The following is a 20,919-nucleotide window of genomic DNA, read 5'->3' as shown; positions in this document are numbered from 1 at the left end:
ACTAGTCCCCGCTTCTGCCAACCTAATACTGTAGTTCCAAAGCATGTAAAAGCGCAAGTGCCAGTAAATAAGTAGGTGCCCCTTCTCTCCCCCCCAACCCTCCCCCTTTGCCTTTGAAAGGGAGGGGAGGGGCCAAGGGGCAGTAGAGCAGAAGGCTGAGCTTCCTAAAGGGGCAGGACCTTAGAGGAGGGAATCACGTGGGAGTGTCAGGTGACCCTCCTCTTTGGCTTCCTGGGGAGGAGGAGAAGGAGGAAAGGAAACAGAAGAGAAGCCCAGGCAAGAGGGGAGGGGGACAAATGGGGGAGGGACCTTCATGCTCTGAGGGGGTGGAAGGTGGAGGAAGCCCAGCTGGGGAGGGGGTCCCAGTTCCAGCCGCCCCCCCCCTTGGGATGAAGGGAGGCTGCCCTTCCCTCTCCAGACCATCCAGTCCAACCTCCTTCTGCCATGCAGGAACTCTCCATCAAAGCATCCCCAGTGACAGATGGCCATCCAGCCTCTGCTTAAAGATCTCCAAGGAAGGAGACTCCACCACACTCCGGGGGAGTTTGTTCCACTGTCGAACAGCCCTTACTCTCAGGAAGTTCTTTCTAATGTTGAGCTGGAATCTCTTTTCCTGGAGCTTGCATCCATTGTTCCAGGTCCTGTTCTCTGGAGCAGCAGAAAACAAGCTTGCTCTCCTCCCCAATATGACAAAAACTGCCCAGGCTCTTCTTGGCCCTTAGGAGCTCCAAGCAAGAAAAAAACAAACACACGGAGGGAGGGAGGGAGGGATGCTTCTTATCTTCACCCCTTGCTTGGCACACCTTCCTTGCACTTGGAGATTGGATGAGTGGCAGTCCTCGCACACATACCCCAGCTGCTCTTCCTCTGCTGCCACTGGGGTGGATGGATGGAGAGGGACCTCCCTGTCTCTGGCCCTGGCTAGGAGGCCCCAGAGAACCACAGGGACAAGTAGCCCCCCCCCCCCGGTCACCTTGGTCCCAAACAGACAGGCCAAAATAAATCTGCTTCGGGTCACTTTGGAGGTATACTGCTTAAATGACACACGCATCTTAAGAGGCCGGAAGCCGTGCCAAAGCCATGCTCCAGGCCTAAGGACTGGAGCACAGCTTTGGCACAGCTTCTGGCCTCTTAAGATGCGTGTGTCATTTAAGCAGTATACCTCCAAAGTGACCCAAAGCAGATTTATTTTGGCCTGTCTGTTTGGGCCCTTAGTCTCTGAGGCCCTTCCCAGTATCTGTAGGTTTCAGCAGGTGTTTAGGAGAAATACAGGATTTATCCTGTGAGGGTGGGAGACTGAGAAGAGAGGAATAAATCTGCGTTGAAACCATCTCTCTGCAGCCACAGCCATTGATAATTCTGAATCTCAAGCTGGGTTTGTGAAGATGAGTTTTGTGGTGGAAAAAGGAATGGGAGGAAGGAGTGGGATGGCTGAAGGGCTTCTCACCAGCTGTCTCTCCCCAAGAGATTGCACCAGGACTCAGAGGGAGCTCACTTGCAACTGCCCAGTTGGTGCTTTCCTTTTTAAACTTGGAGCTGTGGTGGGTGTAGGTGGTTTTCTCCCTATGTACAGGAACATAGGGAAGTGGGATTATTTCTAATTACAGAGATGTTGTTTCTTTCCCTATTCAGTTCCTGGTCTATTTTGAGGTGGCCAGTAATTTTCCTAGAAAGGAGTGGGATCTCTTGGATCCAGGCCAGAGCACCATCTACAAGGAAGGTGGAAGGATGGAAGGATGGAAGGTGGAAGGATGATGTGAAGGAGGCCTCTCTAGGTAAGGATCCCTTTTGGGAAGGGAATGAATTCATGTTCTTGGCATTTCTCCCTCCACTGGTGACACTGTTTTGTTTTAAAGCTTCCAGAGTTTCAGCTGACAACTGCTGTGCTTTGTTGCTCTTTTCCTTCTAAGGATAGTTGTCTCAAAGAGCAAAGAGAGTTGGCTGGGCAACTTGGGATTTAATACTCTTCCTTATAGCATCCCTTCTTTGGTCATGGAGATAAATAAAAAGTTGTTAGGGAGAAAAGCTCTGAAAGTTTAACTCCCTGATGTTCTAGGCTTCAAAGCATAACTATATTATATTTTTATTTTTGTGGCAGAACAATACATAACATTCACACCTAGCTTGCAACCTACAGGTGTGTGACAGAGGTGTGTCATTTTCCTTCCTGTCTGTAAAAATCAGAAGGGGTTTACCTGTTTCCTTAGCCACTGGGCTGCCTCAGGCCTATTCCATTTTCTACTGAGTGATTTTATATGTCCAGAGCAGGGGTCGGTAACCCCCAGCCCGCGGGCCACATCCGGCCTGCCGAGGCGACAGGACCAGCCCCAGCCCAGTCCTGCTGCCGATTGCCGCAGGCGTTACCGTGGTGGCGGTGGTGCCGCCGCACTGAGGAGGGCGGGCCACAGACAGTGCGCCGCCACCGCCCGCCCGCAGCTTCCTGTAGACCTGCGCGCGCATGCAGGGCTGTGCGCAGGGCTAAATAGGAGGAGTTTCTCCTCCTGGGGCTGGCTGGCCAATGGCTGCTGCCAGGGGGCGGGCTGTTGGAGCTCCAGCCTGCCCCCATTGGCCAGCCAGCCTCAAGAGGAGGAGCTCCTCCTCAGGCAGGGCAGGAAGGGGCGGGGGTCCCCCTGCCCTTTCCCTCCCTTCCCACGGCTCCAGGCAGCTGCGGGGAGAGAAGGAAGGGGCGGGGGGTCCCCCTGCCTTTTCCCTCCCTTCCCACGGCTGCACAACAGCCGCGGGGAGAGAAGGAAGGGGCGGGGCTCCCCCCGCCCTTTCCCTCTCTTCCCACGGCTCCAGGCTGCCGCGGGGAGAGAAGGAAGGGGTGGGGGATCTCCCTGCCCTTTCCCTCCCTTCCCATGGCTCCAGGCAGCCGCGGGGAGAGAAGGAAGGGGTGGGGGATCTCCCTGCCCTTTCCCTCCCTTCCCATGGCTCCAGGCAGCCGCGGGGAGAGAAGGAAGGGGCAGGGGGTCCCCCTGCCCTTTCCCTCCCTTCCCACGGCTGCCCTTCCCGCAGGGGAAGAGGAGGAGGAAGAGGAGGAGGGAGGAGGGAGGAAGAGGAGGAGGGAGGAAGGAAGGAAGGAAGGAAGGAGGAGGAAGGAGCAGGAGGAGGAAGAGGAGGAGGAAGAAGGAGGAGGAGGAAGAAGAAGAAGACTCTTTCTGAAGGTGAGACAGTGTGACTTTCCAAAGTGCATTTCTGTGTATTTTCGGTGCTTTGAATGCTCAAAGGTCTGCTTTAACAATGATAGTGGTGGTGGTGATGATGATGATGATGATGATGATGATGATGATGATGATGATAATAATAATAATAATATGCTTTATTTTTATACCGCTTTTCCGAGGTGATCAAAGCGGTTCACAAAACCGTTTAAAACTTACACATCATAAAAACAACCTTACAAAAAACAATAAACATTGAACGACATGTAATAAAGACAAGCAAGATGGTGGTCAGGAGGAGGGCTCGTCTTCTTTGCAGGCAGAGGCCTGTTGTTGCTGGCCTGCTTCTCTCCCCCTCAAGATGGCGGTCGGGAGGAGGGCTCGTCTTCTTCGCAGGCAGAGGCCTGTTGTTGATGATGATATCTGTCAGTTTCTGAGACATGCACTCACTCTTTATGAAGGTGAGACAGTGTGACTTTCCAAAGTGCATTTCTGTGTATTTTCGGTGCTTTTAATGCTAAAAGGTCTGCTTTAACAATGATAGTGGTTTTGGCCGAAGGGAAGAGCCGAAGGGAATGGCCTGGGACGGGTGCCCAAGCCCTTCCCTTCGGCCTCCCTCCCCTTTGGCTGAACGGGCCCCTTGGAGCCCGTTCGGCCGAAGGAAGGGGCCGAGGAGGAGAGGGCGGGCACACGCCTCCTCCTCCCCGCAGTGCTTTGGCAGACCTGAGGTGTCCTTCGGAGGATACCTCAGGCCTGGCAAAGCCCCGAGGAAAGGAGCAAGGGCTGCGCGCCTGTTGCTCCTGCCCCTCACGGGCCCTTACTGGTCCCCAGCTGTCTCTGAGAGGCAGCTGGGGGCCAAGGAAGGGCAGGAGGAACAGAAGCGTGCCTGTCACTCCCTCTCCCAATCCCCCCCCCCAACTTCTAGCTGTCTCTCAGACAACTGGAGGTCGGGAAAGGGAGCAGAGAAAGCCCTGACCCCGGAGGGTGGAAGCTCCCCTCCCCAGCTTCGGCCCCCCCAGTTGTCTGAGGGACAGCAACCCGGCCCCTGGCTCAAAACGGTTGCCTACCCCTGGTCCAGAGGATCCCTGTTCTTCCCATCTGGTTCTTAACCAAATGGCCAAGATTCTCAAGAAACGGTCTAGATATCTGTTTCTCAAGTCTGATGATAGTTGCCTCCTAAGCTCCAACACATAGGGATTTACAAAACTCAGAGGAACATGTCCAAATGTCTGACAGATTGGGCCCAAGGCAAGATGGCCTCTCTATCCATTCCAAGAACAGAAATTGGCAATCCTGCCTTCCTCTCATTAACTGAAAGTGGGCCTGCACTGTCTTCCTCGTCTCAGGTTTGGTTTTATTGGGGGATAAGAGGGATGGTTTTGGATTGTTAATTTTAACTTTGTATGTTTTAAATTTTATCTTTGTAATTTTTATATTTTTACGATTTTAATTGTATAATTTTAACTGTTGTATTTTTTGTACGATAGCTGCCTTGGGTCCCACTTTGGTAGAAAAACGAGATAAAAATAAAATTAATAATAATAATAATAATAATAATAATAAATTAGGTAAATGGGAGTTTTAGGAGTGCAAAGAATGAGTTTAGTCCCCATGAAAGAGCTCTAGGCCACCAAAAGCGGTAACTTCACTGACAGGTTGCATACAATGCCCCTCTCTTATTGATTGACAGGAGATGGACAAACAGAGTGCGAAAGAGTCTGATGTGTCCAAAGGCTACTGGAACTAGAACTGAAAAGATTAGTAATTGGTTGACCCAAAGGGTGCTCAACAATGGCTCCTCTTCATCCTGGAGAGAAGGAACCAGTGGGGTTCCACAGGGTTCTGTCTTGAGCCCAGTGCTGTTCAACATCTTTATCAATTGATTTGGATGATAGAAAAGAGAGCATGCTTATACAATTTGTAGATGACACCAAATACCTCAGAGGGCAAGGTCACAATTCAAAATGATCTTAACAGACTAGAGAGCTAGGCCAAAACTAGCAAATTGAATTCTCACAAGGAGAAATGTAAGGTAGTACACTTAGACAGTAAAATTGAATGGGTGAGATCATATTACATAGAGCTGTAAGAAACCTCAAGGTCCATCCAGCCTAACTCCCTGCAATCAAAGCCCCCCCTACAGATGGCCATCCAGCCTCTGTTTAAAAACCTCCAAAGAAAGAGGCTCTACCACATTCCAAGGGAGCGTGTTCCACGGTTGAACAGCTCTTACTGTCCGGAAGTTCTTCCTTATGTTGAGGTGAAATCTCTTTTCCTGGAGCTTGCATCCATTGTTCCAGGTCCTGGTCTCTGAAGCAGCAGAAAACAGGCTTGCTACACCCTCAGTGAAGCATCCCTTCAAATCATATCACTCATAACCTCTTCTCTAGACTAAACATACCCAGCTCCCTTAGTTACTCCTCATAGGGCATGGTTTCCAGACCTTTCACCATTTTGGTCATCCACCTCTGGACACACTCCAGCTTGTCAACATCCATTTTGAACTATGATGCCCAAAGCTGGACACAGTATTCCAGGTGAGGCCTGGCCAAAGCAGAATAGAGTGACACTATTACTTTCCTCGATCTCTTAGACACTATACTTCTATTAATGCAGCCTAGAATTACATTAGCTTTTTCAGCTGCCGCATCCCACCATTGACTCTTGTTCAACTTGTGGTCTACTAAGACAGTGGTATTACATTCTTTTCAATTCCTCGCTGGTTTGGATTGCCTTGTTTTAATTATTAAAGGGTTCCAGATGCTTTTAGTCTTTTTCTTTTCCATTGTTTTATATTCTTTAAATGAGTTTCCTGATTGTAAAGGGTTTAAATGAGAAAAAGAAAAGGAAGGAAATTTTTCATAAGATAAACCAATTGTAATATGATATTGTTACTTTGCAGGAAACACACAAAAGGTTTAAAGATAAAAGGCTACTAAGAAATTTCAAACTGGGAAAGGAATTTATGTCAGCATATAAGGAAAAAAAGAGAGGAATTGTGGTATATGTCTCAAAAAAGCTCGAAGCAAGAGAGTTGTTTAATGATACTAATCGTTATTATATAGGTATAGAGCTGAACATACAAGGGAGAGAGATAATTTTGGTAGCAGAATATGCCCCTCAAGAGAAGAAAGCAAAATTTTACAAAAAATTGGAGGAAATACTGCAGAACTGTAATGGTAAAGATATTGTGTTATGTGGAGACTTTAATGGGGTTTTAGACCCACAGATGGATAGATTGGCAAGCAAAAGAATTAAGGTAAGACAAGGCAAATTACCTCTTTTTTAAGTTTCTGAACTCAATGAATCTGATTGACATTTGGAGGCATAAAAAGGAAAATGTAAGAGAATTCTCCTTTTTTTCTGAGAGACATAAATCTTTCTCAAGGATAGACTTATTTTTACTTTCAAAAACACTCTGTTCAAAGATTTAAAAGGTTGATATCCTTGTGAGAACACACTCAGATCACAATCCCATAAGTTTACACTTAAAAATTATAGAATGTGAATATACCGTATATACTCAACTACAGTCAGCCCTTCTTATACACTGATTTTTTATACACGAATTCAAGCATACACAGTTTGAAAATGTTCCAAAAAAGTATAAATTTACCTTGGTTTTCCATTTTTTATAAGGGACACCATTTTGCTATGTCATTATATTTAATGGGACTTGAGCATACACGGATTTTGTTATACACGGGGGATCTTGGAACCAAACCCCAGCATATAACAAGGATCCACTGTATAAGTCGAGAAATTTATGCCCCAAAATGGACTCCAAAATCAAGGATCGACTTATGGAAGGGTCAATAGGTTACTACAGCTGATAAAGTTCATTAAAAAAAAGTGCCCACCTTCCTCTGTAGCCAAGTAAACAGTCCCCATTTGAGTCCTGGTGTTGGCAGCCTCTCCTCTCTCCACAAGTGTGTGTGTGTGTGTGTGAGAGAGAGAGAGAGATCCTTCAGCCCTCCCTCACAGCTGGAGCTAACAAGCAGCTACTGAGGGAAGGGAGAAGGATGCAGAGAGAGGGAGCATGCCCAGGCTTGGACCCCGTTTTGCAAACCATGGGTCTGGAAATGATGGGGTTAAAGGCAAGCCTGGGGTCCTCCTTTTTCCCTCCAAGCCATGGGTCTGGAAATACTGGGGTTAAAGGCAAAGCTGGGGTCCTCCTTTTTTTTCCATGGAAGCCATGGGTCTGGAAATGATGGGGTTAAAGGCAAGGCTGGTGCCTTCTTTTTTTCCCTGCAAGCCTTGAGTCTGGAAATGCTGATGCAAAGAGGTGTGTGTATGCACCCAGACATGTTTCCCCATGCTGATACTGTGAGCCTTGAGAGAGGTTCAGAGAGAGAGAGATGTAGAGCGGTAAGTGGTGCTTTGTTTCCCCGTTTAGATCTTTTGTAACATGCCCTCGACTTATCCATGTGTCATATCAAAATCCATGATTTTGGCCTCAAAAACTGCCCTAGAGGTCGACTTATACACAAATATATACGGTAATTGGAAATTACAAGAGTACTTATTAGAAAATGAGAAAATCATAAAAGAAGCTAAGAAAGTACTCAAACAATATTTTCTAGAGAATATGAATACAGAGGTGGGAATAGAGGTGGTGTGGGATGCTGCAAAAGCAGTTATTAGAGGGGGGGTTTATACAAAAACACAAGCAAATTCAGAAGAAAAGAAGGGAAAAAATTAATCAAATAACAAATGAAATTAAACAAAAAGAAATAGAATTGACAAATTGTTCAAACCAAGATAAAGAGAAAATAATACATGAGATCAATATATTACAAAGACAATACTCCATAGAAAATACAGAAGAAATAATAAAAAATATGAAAAGAGTTAAAGCTAAACAATTCCAAGGAGCAAATAAAATAGGGAAATGGCTAGCATGGAGACTAAGAAAGGAAAGAGATAAAAATATGATTATAAAAATAAAGAAAGAGGAGAAAATTTTTACTGAACAGAAAAAAATTAAAAGAAATCTTTGTTCAACATTTTAACAAACTATATAAGGCTAAAGGTTTGGAAAAATATCTAATAAATTGTAAATTTCCCAAAATAGAAGAAGAAATAAGACAACAACTAGACAAACCCATTACAAAAGAAGAATTGGAGAAGGCAATAAAGAATTTAAAAAATAATAAGAGTCCAGGCCCAGATGGCTTTATAACCAAATTTTATAAAATATTCAAAGAAGAATTATGTGAGCCTTTAATCCAAACAATGAATAATACTAAAGAGAAAAAAATGCCCCAGACGTGGGAAGAAGCAAATGTCTGTCTAATATTAAAAGAGGGGAAGAACAAGGAAGACATGAACAGTTATAGACCTATCTCGCTCCTAAATGAAGATTATAAACTATTTGCAAGCATTCTCTCAAATAGACTTAAAATAATATTTAAAAAATATAATCTCTAAAGAAAAATGTGGTTTCATCCCCAACAGACAATTACAGGAAAACATAAGACAAATAATAGATACAATCGAATATTATGAAGTGCATAATGAAAAAAACTGGCCTTGGTACTATTAGATCTCGAAAAGGCTTTTGGTAATCTTGATTGGACCTTAATGAAAATGATATTAAAACAAATAGGGACTGGGATGGAATTTCAAAAATGGATAAACACAATATACAGAAAACAGACAGCTAAAATAATAATTAACGGAAGTAGAACCAAATCAATAGAAATAAAAAAGGGGACAAGACAAGGATGTCCCCTCTCCCCAATATTGTTTGTAATTACTCTAGATATTTTCATAAGGAAAATAAATGATGCAACGGAGATTAAGGGAGTCCAAATTAAAGGTGATCAATATAAAATACGAGCCTTTGCGGACAATATCGCAATAACATTAGAAGATCCTATCCCTTGTATTCCAACATTGTTAGAACATATTAAAGAATTTGAAAGAATATCGGGTCTAAAAATAAACTTAGATAAAACAAATGTAATCACAAAGAATATGAGAAGAGAAGGGGAAATACAAATAAAAGACATGACAGGATTTAATGTAACGAAAAAAGCAAGATACTTAGGTATAATAATAACAAACAAAAATGCAGACCTAATTTGAATCAACTATGTAAAAAAATGGGACGAGATAAAGAAAGAGATGAAAGAATGGAAAAATTTAAAATTATCATTAATGGGGAGAATCTCGGCGGTAAAGATGAATCTAATTCCAAAATTATTATTTTTATTTTGCACTATACCTGTAGTTAAAAATTATAAATTTTTTGCAGAATGGCAAAAACAGATTTCAGAGTACATACGGGATGGAAAAACCCAAGAATAAAACAAAATTATATGCAAGATACAATGAATAGAGGAGGGCTGGCAGTTCCCAAGATAAGAACATATTATGAAGCATCTACTTTGGAATGGCTATGTGTCTGGATCAAATTGAGAGATAAGAAACTATTGAAATTGGAGGGACATGATCTGAAGTTTGGCTATCATGCCTTTATGTTTTATGAAAAAGTTAAAGCTAACGTTGCATTTCAAAATCACTTTATCAGAGCCTCCCTTTATAAAACCTGGGAAAAATACAAAAGATGGATTAGCCCATACATTCCTCTGTGGTTATCCCCTCACGAGGCATTGTTTAACACTGAAATACAAAAGAGGGAAAACTGGTTGACATATAAAGATGTATTAAAAAAGAAGGGGAAAGAATTTGAAATGAAGTCTTTAGAACAAATCAAAAAGGAAGGATATAAGTGTGAATGGTTCTTACATTACCAGATGAAAGCCAGATTTAGAATGGATAAAAAAACAATGAAAATAGCGGATAAATCAACAAAGCTGGAGGAAATCATGTTACAAGAGAAACCTGCTATATTACCAAGATTATATAAGGCATTGCTGGAATTCCAAATGGAAGGAGAATTAATAAAAGAAAACATGATAAAATGGGCAAAGGGTTGCAAAAGACCATTAGAATTAAGACAGTGGGAAATATCATGGGGGAAAAGAATGAAATACACGGTCAGTCAGGACATAAAAGAAAATTTTGTTAAAATCGTGTACAGGTGGCATCTTTCTCCTGACAAATTATGTAGAATATATGGTAGAGGTCAAAATAGATGCTGGAAGTGTGAAAGGGAAAGGGGTACCTTTTTTCATCTTTGGTGGGAATGTGTTGAAGCAGAACATTTTTGGAAAATGATAGTCAAAGGAATTAAAGAAATCTTAGATGTGGAATTGAAATTCAAACCGGAAATCTTGTTATTAAATATGATTGAAGACAAGACAGAAAAAAGTTATGGGGAAATGATTTTTTATATGTTGACAGCCGCTAGACTAATTTATGCGAGATATTGGAAAATAAAGAAAGATATTAAAATGGAGGAATGGATTATCAAAATGCTAGAACTGATGGAAACAGATATAATTTCAGAGAGACTATGAGAAAATACAAAAATGATTCCAGAAACAGAAGGAAAGAGAAGCAGGATAAGAAGAACTGGGAAAAAATGTACAATTATATAAGGGGTAAATGGCCAAACATACAAGATAAAATTTAAAAAGGTACTTACGGAAGTAAGTAAGTTCAGAATAGACAGGAATTGACTAGCAATAGAAATTCTCATATTTGAAAATAATATTAAGAAAGCAAAGAAGTGAGACTAGTGAAGTTAAGAGAAAATTAGAAAAATATCATTATACAGATAAGCAGATAGAAAACAAGAATGAAACGGTAAGGGTTTAGACCAACGAAGTCATGTTTATGTTCGTCAATGTATTAGGAAGAAGGAAGTGGAGAGAGAGAAATGCCTTCATGTTTATGTTTGTCAATGTATTTGTGTCGGGTCTGGGTGGGAAGGAGGGATAAGGGATGTGTATTTTATTTTAAGATATGTTATATGTAAGTGTTTACATGTTTGTAATAAAGAAAATAAAATTAAAAAATAAATAAATGGGTTGCCTGATTGTATCAAATATAGCTGCGAGATCCTATAACACAGGGTGCCAAATTATAAACTATTAAAAAATTAATAGGTATTGACTAAGCTCAGACCCAGCCCTTAAGCTACAGTCTTGTATATCCTCTTTATAATAATTAATTAATAATTTGTTTTATTTATATACCGCTATTCCAAAGATCATAGCGGTGAACAGCAAGTAAGCTAATTAGCAAGTAAGCTAATTTATCAGATGTAAACTCCTGAGAATGATGTTAGTCTTCAAGAAACCATAGGATTCCTCACACTTTTCAGTGAAAGAGACAAAACTCAGATACCCTGAAAATAAAGGAGACTTTGAAAGTGGTGGAAGCCCAGAAATCCAAACATGTAGAAAGAGCAACAGTCATTTCCCCTCATCCTCTGAAGGCTAAAAAATGAAAATATCTCTCAGCCTCACCCAAACTTTGATTCTCCTTCCTCTACTGTCCAGTCAGAAATGGCCTTCTTTGCCCCGTCTTTCTATCTCCCCTGTAGGCAACACAATGGCATCAGAGGCCCCACCTGGATCCTCTCTTCTTCAGGATGGAGGGCAAGGAGCTGCCATGGAGACCCCTGTTGCCCTTAATTTGGGCATTGCAAGAAGATCTCAAGAGAACCAAGTAAGTAAGCTGAGAGCTCTCCTCTTTTTTTCAGAGTAGTATCATCAATTCAACAAAAATAGTTTGGAGTTAGGGAAATGAAATACAAATAGAGACTAGATCCCTCCTAGTGCCTTTGGCTTGCATAAATTCCTCTATGGAAACTGTGGGACAGTTTGGTCCGGTGTGGAACATCCACATTCAGTCTAAGATTGAAAAGTAGAGTTGTGCATGTGGTGTGCTTGCAAATTCTGGGGCATATTAGGAATAATAATAATAATAATAATAATAATAATATTTTATTTATATCTCCCGCTTCTCCCTTCGGATCAAAGCGGGATTACAGCAATAAAAACATCATAAAATACATAGACAATACAAAATACTTCAATCAGAAATAAAAAGGGAAGAGTTGTTACAGTGTTGCTCACAGTCGTAAGAATCGAGTATTCAAAATCAGATTAGAGGAGATCCGTTGGATAGGCCCAACAGAAGAGATCTGTCTTCAATGCCCTCTTGAAGACTTCCAAAGAAGGTATAAGACGGATCTCTTCCGGTAAGTTGTTCCAAAGTTTAGGGGCCATCGCAGAAAACGTTTTACAAGAGGTAGTTTTCAACCTGGTTTTGGGGTGTTCTAATATTTTTGTGCCAGATGTTCTGAGAGTGCGGGGTGGATTATGTATGGAAAGGCATTCCCTTAAGTAATTCGGGCCCAGGTCATGTAGGGCTTTATAGGTAATAACCGACACTTTGTATTGCGCCCAGAAGCTAATCGGCAGCCAATGTAGAGATTTCAACACCGGTGTAATGTGTTCTGATCTCGGTGTCCTGGTGATCAGTCTGGCTGCAGCATTCTGAATCAGTTGGAGCTTCTGAACTTTGTACAAAGGTAGCCCCATGTAGCGCGCATTACAGAAATCTAAACGAGAGGTTACCAGCGCATGTACTACTGTTTGAAGATCCCCCTGAGCCAGGTAGGGACTCAGTTGGTGTATCAGCCAACTGGATGATGGACACGGTCAATGTATCATGCATTTGGTTACCCCCTTCATGCCTTGGTTCAGGTACACAATATTAGCATTCAATACAACAGTATTGGCATTGCAAGAAGTAACTTTGTAATTTCCCATGTGCAGATTTACATATACAACCCCTAGGCATGATCCCGCCTGGAGGGTTTGTTAACTGTCACTTGTTTCTGTTTGGAATATGTCTGATTAGAAAGGTTTTCTTCCATTCAGTGCCTGGTTTCCTTTGAGGAAGTGGCTGTGTATTTCACCAAGGGGGAGTGGGATCTCCTGCATCCAGACCAGAGGGCTCTCTACAAGGAGGTCATGCTGGAGAATTACCGGAACGTTACATCTCTGGGTAAGGATGCTTTTTGCCTTTGTGGGATTGATCCTTAAGGGGATGAATCCTTGTTTGGGGCCATTTTCACTGCATTGTTGAGGTGTCAATGAAGAAACATCCAGGCCCGTGTCCCCTGGCTGTGTGGCAAACCTGAATTTTTCTGATGCAAATCTCAAAATACAAAATTCCATTCCGAGTGTAGATGGAATGTGACTCCTGCAGGATTTGTTTATTATTATTTCTAGGATTTATATCCCTCTTTTCTTCACAATGGGATTCAAAGCGGGTTACAATATTATAAAAAGACAAAGCTAAGACATTGATGCATTCCAGATGGGCCCTATTGGGTGCCGTCGTTACATGCAAGGGGCGGCGCTTCCTGACGCACCTTGTCCCTCGCACATAACGAGGGTGTCAAAATGGCGGTGCCCTATACAGATGGGCGCCGCCATTTTGTCGTGACAGACGCCTAGCATCCGTACGTCTCAGCGCCTTTGTGATGCCACAAGGGCGCCATTGGCACCTTGTGGAGTCACAACGGCACCGCAAGAAGAACCTGCTTTTTGCAGGTTCTTCTTGCTGCGCCGGGGAACTGCACAGTTTGTCCGCTGCGGTTCCCTCACGCAGTAAACACAGGTGCTGGCAGACCGCCCTTTAGGGCGGTCTATAAAGCTCCATTGATTTCAAAGTTAAAGAATAATTAAATAATACTAATATGAAAACATAGGTTAAAAACAACATAGTTAAAACAGTAAAAACCATTAAAATAGTAAACCAGTACAGCATATTGTTCAAAGAATATTAACCCACCAAATACCTGCCTAAATAAAGATGTCGTCAGCTGGAGTGGAAAGAGAGTAGGGAGGGGGCCAACCATGGCAGGGAATTCCACAGTCTGGGAGCAGCCACAGGGAAGGCTTTCTGCCAAGTCCTCACCAGCTGCACTTGCGAAGGTGGTGGGACTGAGAGAAAGCCCTTTCCTGCTGATCTTAGCATTCAGGCTGGCTTAGAATCATAGAATCATAGAGTTTGAAGAAACCACAAGGGCCATCCAGTCCAACCCCTGCCATGCAGGAAATCACAATCAAAACATACTTAATAGATGGCCATCCAGCCTCTCTTTAAAGACCTCCAAGAAGGGAGACTCCACCACTCTCCGAGGCAGTGTGTTCCACTGTCGAACAGCTCTTACTGTCGGGAAGTTCCTCCTGATGTTGAGGTGAATCTTCTTTCCTGTAGCTTGGATCCATTGTTCCTGGTCCTGTTCTCTGGAGCAGCAGAAAACAAGCTTGCTCCCTCTTCAATATGACGTTCCTTCAAATTAACAGGGCTGTCATATCACCTCTTAACTTTCTTTTCTACAGACTAAACATCCCCAGCTCCCTAAATCGTTCCTCATAGGACATGATTTCCAGACCCTTCACCATTTTAGTCACCCTCCTTTGGACACGCTCCAGTTTCTCAAACTCCTTTTTGAATTGTGGCGCCCAGAACTGAATACAATATTCCAGGCGGGGCCTGACCAGAGCAGAATATAGTGGCACTATTACTTCCCTTGATCTAGACACTATACTTCTGTTGATGCAGCCTAAAATCCCATTGGCCTTGTTAGCTGCCACATCACACTGTTGACTCATGTCCAATTTGAGGTCTACTTGGACTCCTAGATCCCTTTCACATGTAGTATCATTCAGCCAGGTATTCCCCATCCTATAACTCTGCATTTCATTTTTCCACCCTAAGTGCAGTACCTTACATTTCTCCATGTTGTTTCATTTTGTTAGCTTTGGCCCACCTTTCTAGTCTTTTCTGTCATTTTGAATTATGATCCTGTTCTCTGGGGTATTAGCTACTCCTCCTAATTTGCTGTCATCTACAAATTGGATAAGTATGTCCCCAATTCTGTCATCCAAGTCATTGATAAAGATGTTGAATAGCACTGGGCCCAGGACAGAGCCCTGTGGGACCCACTGGTCACATCTCTCTAGGATGAAAAGAAGCCATTGTTCAGCACCCTTTGGGTTTAGCCGGTCAACCAATTACAAATCCATGTAACAGTTACCTTGTCTAGCCCACATTTTACCAGCTTGTTTACAAGAAATCAGGGAGTGAACAGACAATAGGGAACACCTATGGAATGCCTAAGTATTTTTAACAAGTACTAACTATTCTCTCTTTGGAAGAATATCCCAAACCAGATCTCATCTCCTGTTTGGAAGAAGGAGAAGACCCATTTGACCAGGGCTCTGTGGAAAGGGAGAGACATGCAGGTACCTGATTAGATATGTAGTCAAGATATAAGTTGTCTGGAGATTAAGGGAGCAACATGTTTGGTTTCAGCTTGTTGTTATTTTACTGAGAACAGTCCAACTCATAAATGAATTGTGAATTATTCTGGTAGACTGGCCATACCTGGTGACCTCTGGCCCAAGACAAATGCATGGATGTAAACATTGTTCTTCATGCTGACTCAAACACTTTCTACATTACATTCGTTTGTTTGGTTTGTCTCCAATATGGACTCTTGAAATGTTTATTTTATTATTATTCATATTTATAGATTTGCCCTCAGATCCCAGAAGAGCAGGACAGCGTCTTGGTCTGTCCCCTTGTTTGTATCTTACCAGGGACTCCTTTTGACTGTGGACATATAGAAAGGATTTGTAGTAGGAAATTAGTTTTCCCATTTTAGCGAGTATTCCCTGCTTACTCCAGCCTTGTTACACCTGTGTGTTTCCTTCAGTTCTCATAAGTTATTGAAAGTGGAAGCTATTGTTGTATCACAAGAGGAAAGAGGGGCAAACATCTGTGCATACAAAACTGACCAGAATGGAATTGATATTCTTGGCTGAGGGAGCAACTATTACAAATGGAAGGTAGTAAACCATGTTAAAAGGATTTTGAAGATTTTAGGATAAAGAAGGTAATGGAGATTGCTTCTTGGCTGCATGGTTTCTGTGCTTTGCTCCTAATGGGATCTTCTTTTTCCTCAAGCAGGTAATGAGCTCAACAATGACAACTGTGGGGAGCCACCTGTGACATCATGGCAAATTACACAGGCTTTCATGGGAAAAGAGGAGTTTGGAAATCAAGAGGGATTAAAAAGAAGAGAAAACCAAATGAATAATGGCAAGAACTTGGCCTCTCAGGGGGATGACGCTTCTAAATTTCTTACTTCACACTCAAATCAAGTAAAGTGTCCTGTCTGTGGGAAAATATGCAAATGTAAATCACAGTTAAGCACACAGTCCAGAGTGCAGATGGGAAAGAAACCATATAAATGTATGGAATGTGGAAAGAGCTTCAGTGTGGGAAGATTGCTTACTTTACATAACAGAACTCACACAGAGGAGAAGCCATATCAGTACATGAAATGTGGAAAGAGCTTCAGTCAAAGTACAAAACTACATTCACATCAAAGAATTCACACAGGGGAGAAACCATATAAATGCATGGAATGTGGAAAGACCTTTTCTCGTAGTCAGACTTTACGTGCCCATCAAAAAACCCACACAGGGGAAAAACCATTTAAATGCATGGGATATCGAAAGAGCTTCCATGATAGTGGAGCTCTACATTCACATGAAATTCACACAGGGGAGAAACCATATAAATGCATAGACTGTGAAAAGACCTTTTCCCATAGTAAAACTTTATGTACCCATCGAAGAACCCATACAGGGGAAAAACTATATCAGTGTGCAGAATGTGGAAAGAGCTTCAGTCAAAGTGCAAAACTACGTTCACATCAAAGAACTCACACAGGGGAGAAACCATATGAATGCATGGAATGTGGAAAGAGCTTCGCTCGTAGTGACAGTTTATATTCACATCAAAGAACTCACACAGGGGAAAAACCATATGAATGCATGGAATGTGGAAAGAGCTTCAGCTATAGTGGACACCTACGTTCACATCAAAGAACACACACAGGGGGGGAATCATATGAATGCATGGAATGTGGAAAGAACTTCAGCTATAGTGGACACGTATGTTCACATCAAAGAACACACACAGGGGAGAAATCACATAAATGCATAGAATGTGGAGAAACTTTCTCTCATAGTCAAAGTTTACGTAGGCATGAAAAAACCCACACAGGGGAGAAACCATATAAATGCATGGAATGTGGAAAGAGCTTCGTTCGGAGTGGACATCTACATATACATCACAGAACACACACAAAGGAGAAACCATATAAATGCATGGAATGTGGAAAGAACTTTTCTCGTAGTGACACTTTATATACACACCGAAAAAGTTCACATGGGGGAGAAACCATATAAATGCAAGGACTGTGGAAAGAGCTCCAGTCAGTGTTAAAATCTATGTGCAGATTTAAAAAACGTAAATAAATCAAAATGCATTATTATTAGCATTGTACCCACCTCTCTCCGTGGATCAAGATGGAGAGCAGCGAAAGCTTATAGAATCCTAGAGTTGACAGAGACAGCAAGGGCCATCTAGTCCAACCCTGGCTGTGCAGAAACTCTCAGTCAAAGCGTCCCTGACAGATGGCCATCCAACCTCTGTTTAAAGACCTCCAAATAATGAGGCAGTGTGTTCCATTGTCGAACAGCTCTTACTGTCAGGAAGGTTCTCCTAACATTAAGGTGGAATCTGTTTTCCTGCAATTTGCATCCATTGTTCCATGTTCTGATCAATAGAAAACAAGCTTGCTCCATCCTCAATATGACATCCCTTGAAATATTTAACCAGGGTTAACATATCACCTCTTAATTTTCTCCAAGCTAAACATATCCAACTCCCTAAGTTGTTCCTCATAGGGCATAGTTTCCAGACGCTTTAACATTTATTCGCCCTCCTTTGGACACACTCCAGCTTGTTAACATCCTTTTTGAATTGTGGTGCCCAGAACTGGACATAGGATTCTAGGTGAGGCCTGACCAAAGCAGAATACAGTGGTACTATTACTTCATTTGATCTAGACACAGAAGAACTATGGGTAGAAGCCAGGGCTGTAATAAAGGATCAATGCAGACAGACACTAACAGTAGTCAAAAAAGAAAGAGAAGAAACTGTGGTTGACAGTTAAAACCAGGGGTAGGCAACCTGCGGCCTGCGGGCCGGATGCAGCCTGGCGAGGCCTTGGGACTGGCCCCAGCCCAGTCCTGCCGCCGATTGCCGCCGAGGCCTTTGGCGTCTTGCACGAAGGGCATGGTGGGGCAATTGTCTATAGAAGCCTCAGAAACATGCATTTATCTTAACATTTTTTTTAAATCAGCAATTTTTTTCACGTGTCCTCCATTTTTTATTTTAAAAGTGCCCTCCATTTGAAAATTTTGTCCTACATTTGTCATGGTTTATTTATTTATTTATTTATTTATTTTAAAAAATTATTTAATTATTTATTTTTTGGCTTTGGCCCCCCAGTTGTCTGAGGGACAGCAACCCGGCCCCCGGCTCAAAAGGGTTGCCTACCTCTGGTTAAAACACTTCAGTCAGTAAAGAAGAGAAGCAAAGCAAAAGGGAGACAGGAACAAATTCAGAACTATGAATGCAACAATACAAAGGCAAGTAAAAAAAGATAAAGACAATTACTACAATGACCAATGCAAGGAAATAGAAGATAACAAAAAAGGAAGAACAAGAGATCTTTTCCTCAAGATTCGGAAAATTAAAGGGACTTTAAAACCAAGGACTGGGTGCTCTATGACAATACAAATAGCATAATCCAAAACGAGGAAAGAATAAAAGGCATTGGAGTCAATACACAGAAAAGCTATACAAAAGAGATGAAAAAATGAAAGAAGAATGGAATAAAGAGCCATATAAAGATGAACCCAAATTCTAAAAAGTCAGGTAGAAGCTACAATAAGAAAAATGGGGAAAAACAAATCACCAGGAACAGATGACATTCCAATCAGATTCCTACAATTCACACTGACAGAATCAACTCCAATCTTAACCATCATTTGTCAACAGATACAGAAAACAAAATGGTGGCCAGCAGATTGGAAAATATCCACAAGAAAGGAGAGACAAAAGACTGCATAGACCATAGTGTTAATCTCCCACACAAGTGAAATCATGCTCACAATTCTGCAACATAGACTCCAACCATACATGGAGAGAGAAATCCAGAGGTCCAAGTGGGGGTTCAGGAGAGGATGAGGCACTAGGGTCCACGTTGCAAAGATATGATGGCTAATGGAGTGTACTATGGAATTCCAAAAGAAAATCAGCATGTGCTTTAGACTACAGCAAAGCCTTGGACTGCATAGATCATGAAAGGCTGTGGAACACTCTTAAAGACACGGGACCTTAGCCATTGCCTCATACACAGTTAAACTGGCGGGAAAAATAAGCCAATTATATTTGAAGAATAACCCGTGGGGTGGAGTTGGTATATTTTACTATAAAATGCTATGTTTGCTACCTTTCTTTAGATGTGTCAAAAAAGTCATCACCTGTTCTGTTAAGGTTCTTTTCTGCAAATAAAGGGCTGTTCATTCAAGCCAAAAAAAGAGCTTGGATTCTGTCTTTTGTTTTTTGGAGGGAATCTGCAGACTTGTTTCTGACAGGTTCCCAATTGGCAAAGGGGTCAGGCAGGGTTGCATTCTTTCACCCTGTCTCTTCAACTTGTATACAGAACATATTACACTTGTCCCTCCATATTTGCTAAGGTTAGGGTCACAAGACCCCCATGGATATGGAAAAACCGCAAATAACAAAAACACCATGTTTTTACCTGAGAGGACACCTCTCTAGGAATCTATAGGTCCTCCAGGGCAACTCTGTGGTCAACGTCCGACAGACACTTGTTGGGACATAGAGAAACGAGCTGTGTCCCTTACGACCACACGCAGAGTAAGATGCACATAGGTAGGACGCCTAGAAGAAGGTCTGCGAAGTGCAAAGATTCTGCGAGGCTTGCAGCTGCACAGCAAATTTCCTCCCACAGCCGGAGGAAAGAAACCTCCGGACAGCGAGACTTCACTCAACACAGGGGCTTTTCAAATCTTTGTTGCAAACTATTTACAAAAATTGCACAGAGTATCAGACAGCCGTCTTGAATACTCACAGCTATACAGACTAACAAAGTGCTTCACCAACCACTGACCATAACAGCCTAACAATGGAGATAGCCACCTTCTCCCTTATATAGGTGGTCTTCTGTGAAGTCATGTGACAGTCATGCCACCAATGAAACCTAGCTGGTTTCATATCCAGTACCTGTTGCATCATAACATTGTCCATGATGCACTGCTGGCTGATCTCACCATCTGTGCATGTTGCATCAGACTTCCCATGATGCACAACTCATCAAATCCTGACTCATGCACACCTGCCACTTGAACTGTAGAAACCTCTGCTTCAGTTTCTCCTAGTGTCCACATTCATGTCATTTTCAGACCAGTGTGCCACATGGTCCTGACAACACTGACCACAGAACTGCACTGGAGTAGGGTTGCCATAAGTCAGGACCTCCAAACCGGGACAAATGTAGGACAACATTTTCAAATGTAGGACAACATTTTTCTAAAAATGGAGGACACGAAAAAATTTGATGATTTTTTAAAAATGTTAATATAAATGCATGTTTCTTAGGCATGATCAAAATACACTTTAAAAATACACTTAATAAAAATAAATACTGCAAAAAATACACTTTAAAAACAACACACTTAACCAAAATAAATACTGTAAATGGGCACCCACCTCCTCCTCTTCCTCCTCCTCCTTGGTGCCAAAAAAGGGCAAAGGAAATGGCCCTTTCTGGCTGCAGCCCGGTCCAACAGAGGAGGAGCTCCTCCTCCTGAGTCTGGCTGGCCAATGGGGGCAGACTGGGGCTGGAACAGGCTCCGGCTTGCAGAAGGGCCCA

At 42.5% G+C, this 20,919-nt stretch overlaps 1 pseudogene across 1 annotated transcript; it reads left to right on the top strand.

Moving 5' to 3' along the window:
- The first annotated feature begins 225 nt into the window (after window positions 1-225).
- Window positions 226-19,536, top strand: LOC149320382 (uncharacterized; annotated as a pseudogene). The gene is made up of 6 exons (XR_016278593.1): window positions 226-276; window positions 1,633-1,775; window positions 11,620-11,744; window positions 12,965-13,091; window positions 15,257-15,343; window positions 16,068-19,536. The product of XR_016278593.1 is annotated as an uncharacterized LOC149320382 (transcript).
- Window positions 19,537-20,919: the final 1,383 nt, after the last annotated feature.

The sequence above is a fragment of the Sceloporus occidentalis genome, unplaced genomic scaffold (assembly GCF_023333645.1).
Source record: "Sceloporus occidentalis isolate IW3139 unplaced genomic scaffold, rSceOcc1.0.p SCAF_1, whole genome shotgun sequence".
Taxonomy (NCBI): Eukaryota; Metazoa; Chordata; class Lepidosauria; order Squamata; family Phrynosomatidae; genus Sceloporus; species Sceloporus occidentalis.
Note: the sequence above shows the minus strand (reverse complement) of the source record. Positions and strands in the feature narration are given on the sequence as shown.